General features: G+C 45.3%; 1 long non-coding RNA gene across 1 annotated transcript; it reads left to right on the forward strand.

The window, feature by feature from the left end:
• Positions 1-283: 283 nt before the first annotated feature.
• On the forward strand, positions 284-3,299 carry LOC127302871 (uncharacterized). The gene is made up of 4 exons (XR_007853152.2): positions 284-684; positions 1,383-1,495; positions 1,592-1,703; positions 2,728-3,299. It is a non-coding gene; the product is annotated as an uncharacterized lncRNA (long non-coding RNA).
• Positions 3,300-8,432: the final 5,133 nt, after the last annotated feature.

Consider the following 8,432-nt stretch of genomic DNA (forward strand, 5'->3'; position numbering starts at 1 on the left):
GTGGATGCATGTCGGGTTCCATCGAAGTACAACACACATATGTATTGGCTACTAAGTACAAGCTACTGCAGTGAGAAGATCTTTTGTCTGAATTTAGTGCAATGAGCTCGGTACTGGATGCATGCAAAAATGCGGAAATGAGCGGGAAACATATACAGTACGTAGAAGAAAATGAAAAGAAAAGGAAAATCGCAGCCTGAGGCGAAATTGGGTGCGACAAAATTGGCCCAACCCAGGCCCTGTATGATCGAAAACCCTAACTTCCCATTTTTTTCCTCTCCCCTCCTCGCTGTGTTCGCTCCCACCGACGAGACAGGCGGCGCCCCGCCACCAAGGCCGGAACCATATCGGCGCGGCCGGCTTGCTCGCCGGCGCGCACGTGCAACGATGCGCGGCGCTCCGCCGAGCTCGCCTGACCGCGTCGGGCGCGTTGCCCATGCCGCGCGATGAGGCTGCTGGACGCCGGCGAGGCCCTGCCGGCCATTAGAGCTGCGATGCATCTCCGGTCCCTCCCCCCGGCGAAGGCGCTTCCTTCGCCATGCTCCATCGGGGCGGCCAGCTTCATCGCCACACGCAGCCCGGGGTTGCCATCCTCGACAGAGCGCCCTCCTCTGCGGCAGCAACTCCGCTCCGTCCTGGCCGTGTCCTACGACATGCTCGCCGGGAACAAGTCCAAGCCCGCCGGTGAGACACCAGCCTGTCTTCTCTCTCCCTCCCACTCCCTCTCCCTGATCTCGTCCTGAAAAAGAATCGATCTTGCCATGCTTTTTGTAGTATTTGATCGTTGCTGCAGTTTGTATGTTCATGAAGGTACTGGATTTCCTTTCTAGGTTCATGGCTGCAGTTTGTAGGAATTTGAGCACATCGGATGCTTCAAAAAATTTGCGCCATTGGGTATTCAGAGAGGATGGGATGAACGCACCATGGTCTTCTCTGTTTAGTTGTGCCGTGTAGGAGATTAGGATAGGATTTATGTGCTTCTGCTGACGCCATCCTGTTTGCTTAGCACAATCCTGGCAATTTCTGGTAAAGTGGGAGATTTCGATGCAGATGGTCTTAGTAGGAGCTTAATCAATTCTTTTAATCAAAGGTTGAATACTAATTGGACAAACCAGTAGCCTCGTATATATTGATAATTCTTCTGCACTTTTAGCAAGGGGATATACGATTTTATAGTATAACAAATAAAATATTCTTGTTTCCTGATGATGCAGTTTTCATCTAATGAATAGCCTGTGGTCAACTAAATTGTACTTGTCTCATTTGCTATCATAGTTATTTCTGCCAGTAGTTGTAGTGAAGACATTGTAAGACGAAACACATGTGTTTCTTTCAACGAATTTCATGTTACAATTTACTTACGATGGAAACTTGGTTTGCAGGACCAGGACTTGGTGAAGAAGTACTCTGAGTTGAGTTCATCAGTTTCCCCATTTACTTTGTGCGCAAACAAGGCGTTTTGGGTGAAGGTGTTGCTGCTAAGCTTGAAATCCAGGTACGGTGGACAGCAAAACTGAGACTGTTTTCTGATTCTCTCTTCTTTGCTTTTGGAGATGATTGGGTTTAATGTATCTTATGTATGGAAATGCAGATTAAGTTGGACACGGAGAACAAGATTCTGTCCATTCGGGTTAGGGGTGTTGGTATGACCAAGGAAGATCTGATTAAGAAGCTTGAAACCATTGTGAAATCTGTAACTTCAGGTACATCCAATACTGAGCTATTTATTTAGGAATTACTCCTCACTTGTGCTCGACAATGTGCCTACTTGTCGTATTTGGTTTGGTATTGCTACCGCACATGATAATTCTGCATTATTTATTTATTTGTGTACAAAAGCGCACAAAGTTCGATCTAACATGCATGCAGTCCTTAAAATTCGCCAATGTTAATTGCTTGCTACCAACAATCGATCAGATAAGAAGAGCTGTTGCTCTGAAGACTTGGCGAGCTTGTGGATTATTTTTGGGGTGATTTCTGGCAGTACAGAACATGCTGTTGCACGTGTTAGTTGATATTCTCAACATTTAACATCATGCTCGTAGAGTCCATTGCTGGCCTAGATTCTCTAGTCCTTTTTGTCTACATGATTTTTCCAAGGAATATCATGGCTGCTACAGTGTATTGAAGTTGAAAGCGTTATATCCAGCTTGGAGGTTTCCTGTCCTCACTTAGCTTATAAGCGGACAAGAAGATGAGTTTCTAGGATTGTTTAATCACTGTATATATCTCCAAAAACGCAGTAAGGCACCATTCTAAGTTTTTGAAATCCCGTGCCTCTAGAATTATAGCTAATGGATTTGGGTAAATGAATAGTAGTGTCTTGTATTCAGGTTGCAGGACAAGGCCCTGCTAAGAAATTCAATTGTTGTTTTTATTAGCTTGGCAACTCCACACTCTGTGTAGTTCCCATAATTGTGTTTGAATAAAGCACGCCGATGATAGCTGAGTCCCAAAACGAATTGTAGTGTTGAAAGAGTGAGTGCAAAGTAGTAATGGTTACTGGTGGACCATTTGGAATGTTTGTGTGCAGGAATACTAGTTGGCTTTGCTTTTGCTCATATTCCTTTGCATCGTAGTATGTAGTGGAGTCGTAGTGTTATTTAGCGTGCACTAGAAAGAGACATTGCAACGTGATTTGTGTTGGAAGCATGTTGTGTGAAACTAAATGGTGATGTGGTCGGTTCACCGTTTGCTCACCCTGATGATATGGCTACGTGAATGCAGGTTGCCCTGTTCTTGGACCGGTTGTGGGTAGGTAGCTGCTTGGGCGCGCAGCCGGAGTGGTGGTGTAGGTGTTGCTGCCTTAGGTGTGGCCCTGGTGAAGTGAAGGTGGTTGAGGCTGTGGCGGCCAGATGGACATGATCTTTTCAATTTTGGGCCATGGTTGCTGTATCTAGGGATTTGTGTTGGTCAGGTTCAGTTGTGGCTACTGGAGCAATTGTTTTATATTTCCCTTCCATGAAGCAAGCGGAGTTGAGAATCCAGAAAGTTGGTCGTCCATTTGGGCAAGTAAAATGTTACTAATTCAGCATTGGAGTGGTAGGTTGTGTAAAAAGATGAAGATGGTGGCCCATTTTTCTTTTTACTGTATCGTGGTGATGGTGGCTGGCCGTTAGAGTCTGTTATAATTGGTTTGCAGATAAGGATTAGAGTTTGCAAGTAATTGGCCCCGTTGTGCTTGTAGCCAGGCTTGTCACTTGTTTACCGCGCATGATCATAGTTGTGATCACACAGTTGCAATTTTGTTGTCTAGTAATTCGCGATGCGAATGTCCAGAATGTGGTGCCAAAATTTTGAATTTGATGGGTGAATGAACCTTTAGTTTTTTTTTTCGAGAGTACGCGACGGCTTACCTTATTTTTATAGAAGGCAGAAACAAGAAACAAGATTTTTTTCTTGTAACCTTTAGTTTTGTTTATTACATACTACGGAGAAGTTCTGTTTGAAAATATAAGACCTCGTTAGAAAGTAGGTTTGGGAATGAGATACTCCCTCGTTAGAAACAAGATTTTTTTCTTGTAACATTTAGTTTTTTTTTGTTGTTTCGAGGGAAGTCACGTACGTACGTGCTCCTTGATGCGGATGTGCGTGCGAGAAAAGCCCAATATTGATCCGTTAATTACGAAAAGAAATAGGAAAGGAGAGAGAGAGAGAGATAGCCCGTCGGTGAGCGTGATTTCCGGGACGAAGGAAGGAAATAAATCTTTTTTTTTTGGAATGAAAGGAAATAAACGCTTTGAGTGCGCGCGAGAGGAAAAAAAAAGTAAAATCCGTCACGTCGCTACGACTAGCCGCTGGGCAAATTAAAGAAGAAATGGAACAGCGCCGAGATTTCCGGGAGTGCAGAGTGCGTGACACGCTCACGTGGGCAAAACGATAATGACGGCGCGGTACATAGCGAGAGACGCCCGAGATTACTCGCCGTGTCAGATTTGAAGGAGACGACCTTGGAGGTAGAGCGTCTCAGCAGCGGATCGCCAATAAATCGACGCGCGAGGTCCCCTTTGGCGCTGCTGCTCTCGAGGTTTGCGTGTACCCCGTCCAGATGTCCGACAGCCAGCTGGTCGCCCTCCGACGCGCACGGGCGTGGCAGAAGAAGGCAGACGACTACGAGTGCCGCCACGGTGCAGCCGGCAGGACGTGACGACTCCATGGATGGATGGATCGATCGATCGATCAAGGCATGTTCATGTACATTAGCTCTAATTCACTGACGAGATCAACACCGTACCTGATCAATTACCCTTGCTGAGCAAAGGGAAGCGATCTAAATTAAACGGCACGAGTTTCTGAGATCCATTGGAGACTGACTAGGTTAAGCTAGCAGTGTACACAGCAGGTGACGAAGTAGCCAGCCAACAACTACAGTTGATTCCTGGTTCTGGCACGAGGCCGGCTGCGACCAAGTTAACGCGGGTTCATTGCCACGCGCGCGAAATACCAGAGATTTTGACTGTTTTTAAGGCCGGTGTACGTACGTCCAGCCAACCAACAAGTGAATTAATTACTCCCATATACACATGCTAAACTATACTATCGACCAACAAATTAAAGCCTTGTTTTTGTATGTATGATACGCTATCACCCGTGACATATGATCCCTGTCTGAAACCGTACGTATTCTGTGTTTGAAACACGCTCAAGTTAAGTGCGACCTTGCAGAGGTTCTCGACCTCGTGGAGGTTTAGGTCTTCCGCGTCTGCGTCTCTCCCAGGCGGCGGCGGCGGAAACTTTCCTGCTCCAATCTCCGGCATCTGCGTTGGGCCCCTCTCCTTCCGCTTGCCGCTCCGGCGGTAGGAGGGAGGGGGACCCCGTTTTTTGCATGGTACTTAGGGCTAGGAGTTCTCTGGCATGGCGCTCCGTTGGGGTGGTGGGAGCGGCGCACGGGCAAATAAATCTGCCTCAACTCTTCTCCCACACCGGCGCTGTCCTTCATGGCGGCGTCTCGGAGTTGGTGGCACTGTGTGCTTGCCGATCTTTCAGATCGGTGGCTTTAGGGTTCATGGATGGTGTCGGCGAGGCGGCGGCGACGACTCCATCAGATGGTTTTTTCCTCCTGCTCTGTCCCCGTTGCTGCGGCGTGGTCTCCGACGCCAAGGTGGAGCAGAGAGGATTCGTCCAGGAGTACGTGCAGACGGTGGTCTGTACTGGTGACAGCTGGAAGATGGTGCACCTTGTGGTGGGTTCGTGGTTGAAGGCTGATGGTTCTGGTTCCCTACTCCGACATCGTCGTGCGTGGGTGCCGATCTTTGAGTTCGATGGCGTGTCCAGGGACATGTTGCCCTGGTCTGATTCTTTCAACGGCAATGGTTTGTCCTATGGCAAACTACATTGGAGGTCCGAAAAGCTGATGATCAGCGATGGAGCCGCGTCGAGCTCAGGTGAAGAGGTGATCTGCCCATTTTTTCCTTGGTGGCTGCTACGGTGGTGCCAAAGAAGATGGATAGGCGTTGGTTTGTCACATAGGTTTATCCTATCTTTTCAGATCTGTAAGATCGGTGTAAACGTACTTTGTATCTCGTCTTTTATTTATCAATGAGAATCGTATTACCATGCAAAAAAAAAAAAAAAAGGTTCTCGACCTCGCGATCGGATGGAAGTCTACCACATGCGCACGCTCATGCTCAGCACCTTATGAGCTGCAATTTCTTTTCTAGACTTAATTTCAATGTTGCTTATGAACCACAAGCTTCTCACAACGGTCAAAGCCCTTCTCTTCGTACATGTCGACGTCGATCGAACTCTCTAATTTTGTTCAACCGGCCGGCATTTTTTTACTAGTATGCAAAATAACACTTTTCTTCTGCAATATACTCTCTCCATCCTAAAATATAAGGGTTGTTTATTTTTAAGCACAATTTTGGTCACTAATAGATAACAAAGTACATAGATTGAGAATATATAAATTCTATTATAAATCATAGTTAAAGTTGTAACTCATGTATAACTGAAAAGAAAATAAGTTAACAGTGTGTCTCTTGCTCTATTGGTTTTTCTTACAACTAGTATACCTCTAGTGTCCTTCGATGGCCTATGTTATTAATAAATAAAGTGAAGTTATACCCGTGTTAAGCCAAATGTAAAACGTAAAAGTCCATGCAATGATCTAGGGGCCTGTACTACTAGGAAAAGGCCTATAGATGGAACGTACCTCTTCGCTCGTACCTCAGGCGATTAGGGTAATCTGCCTCCCGTCGGCGGCCGCCTCCAATCTGGCCGCCTCTGTGGCCTTCGGGCCATGGAGGTGGGGCAGATCGCGGCCCTCGTCGGCGGGAGGGCTCCGTTTCCCAGTTTTGGGAGCTTCGTTTCCCGTCTTTAGGGCTTCTGTTTGTAGGGGCGGCGCTCAGGTGGTGGTGGCGGCGCCTCGTGCAATAATATTTCCCCGGCTTCAACCCCATCTCGACGGCTACGTCGAGAAGCTTGTGGGTATGGTGTGGTCTTCGAGGATTTCGTCTGGCTGTGGGGATCTTCGGATCGTCAAGGAGCTTCATCGGCAGTTCATCCTACTTCTTCGTCTCCGGGACGGATGTGGTCTTTTCGACCCGTTCGGCGACTTCCCGTCCGCAATCAACAACGTCAGGCTAGCTCAGGGAGGAGCGGCAGCGGCGGCGCGCCGTCGACACGGTCTGGAGGTTGAAGATGAAGGGCTTCTCAAGGATCTCGTTGTAATTTTCGTTTTTCTTGAGCTGCTTTGTACTGTTCGGTGTTTCTTTTAATGCCAGTGTCCTATTCGCAAAAAAAAAAAAAAAAAAAAGGCCTATAGATGGAAATAGCACTACCGGCGCACCAGCAAATTCATGCACCGGTGGCAAATAGTGCCGGCGCACCTATATGCCGCCGCGCCGGTGATGGTGTCTTACTGCCGGCGCATAAGCACTAGTAGAAAAAAGGCCTTCCATCCCAACCCATTAGTCCCCAAATATTCTGACCCGGGACTAATGGGGTCTTTAGTCCCTCTGCTGGTGAACCGAGACTAATGCTCCAGCCCGGGAATAAAGGATACCCTTTAGTCTCGGTTGGTAACACCAACCGGGACTAAAGAGCTAAGGTGGGTTGCGACCGGCGCAGGCCTCTTTAGTCCCGGTTGGTGTTACGAACCGAGACTAAAGGACCCTTTAGTCTCGATTCGTAACACCAACCGGGACTAAAGGTTATTTTCTGGTTTTAACTCCCCACGCACCCTTCACAACCCCCCTGTGGATCGCCTTTTTAACTCTGTAAAATAGAAACAAAAATGATAGAAAATTCAAAAAATAAAATCTTTTGAGATTCCTGTATGTTACGCAACATACTATAAGGGAAAATTAATAAATTCGAATTTTCACTTTTTTTTGCAAAAAAGGTTTGAAAAATGGTAAAACCGCATTAACTTTTGCATACGACGTCGGGAAAAAAACGTATAATATATCAAAATCGTCATGTGAAAAAGTTACATCCGAATTTTAGTTTTTCTATAAATTACGGATTTTATATTTTTTTACATTTTTCAAGAAATTAAAATTAATAATTGCATCATGCATAAAGATTACTACTCCCTCCGTTCCTTTATATAGTGCCTATAGATTTTTGGCATTTGTTTCAGAATATAAGATTGTAGCTTAGCTTTTTTTCAATTACCCCTCCCAGTTCAGCTCCCAAATCGTTCAGCTCCCAAAAATTGTTATGGTAAGTTAGAAAGATATGGATTTACCAAATTTTATGTTGATCTCAAATCGTTCAGCAAGGGGTCTTGTGTAAAAAATACTCTTGCGCTAATTTCCGTGCCAAAAAACAATAGGCACTATAGAATGGAACAGAGGGAGTATTACTTTTACTCAATTTTTAGATTTTCAAATTTTTAAGTTTTGGGTTTGGCAAAAAAATAAATATTTTAAAAAATAAAATATTAAAAAATTAGAAATAATACAAATAAAAAAGTTAATGTTTATTTATTTATTCAAGATTATTATTACATCATTACTTTTGTTTATTAAACTATTTATTTGAAATTCAAACAATAAAGAAATGTGTCATCAACCAACATGTTAATATGATTGATATGATACTAGTATCACATACATGCGCGCGAAGCACTTGGATGCGGGACGGAATGAAACTCGGAAGTTAAGCGTCCTAGTGCTAGAGTAGTGGAAGGATGGGTGACCGAGCGGGAAGTTTGACCACGAGTAAGGAATTTGACTAGAGATAATTGCAGTTAGACACTATGTAAATAACTGAAATAATAGAAATTCTGAAAAATATAAAAAAAGAGGGAGTGAAAAATAATTAGAACCCAAAAAAATTAAATAAATTAACGAAATAGCCTTTAGTCCCGGTTCGTGTTACAAATCGGGACTAAAGGTCCTTCGCCCTGACGCATGCTAGCCGCCCACGTGGATGGACCTTTAGTCCTGGTTCGTAAGCAACTGGGACTAAGGGGGGGGGGGGGG

Source organism: Lolium perenne, chromosome 5, assembly GCF_019359855.2.
Source record: "Lolium perenne isolate Kyuss_39 chromosome 5, Kyuss_2.0, whole genome shotgun sequence".
Classification (NCBI taxonomy): domain Eukaryota; kingdom Viridiplantae; phylum Streptophyta; class Magnoliopsida; order Poales; family Poaceae; genus Lolium; species Lolium perenne.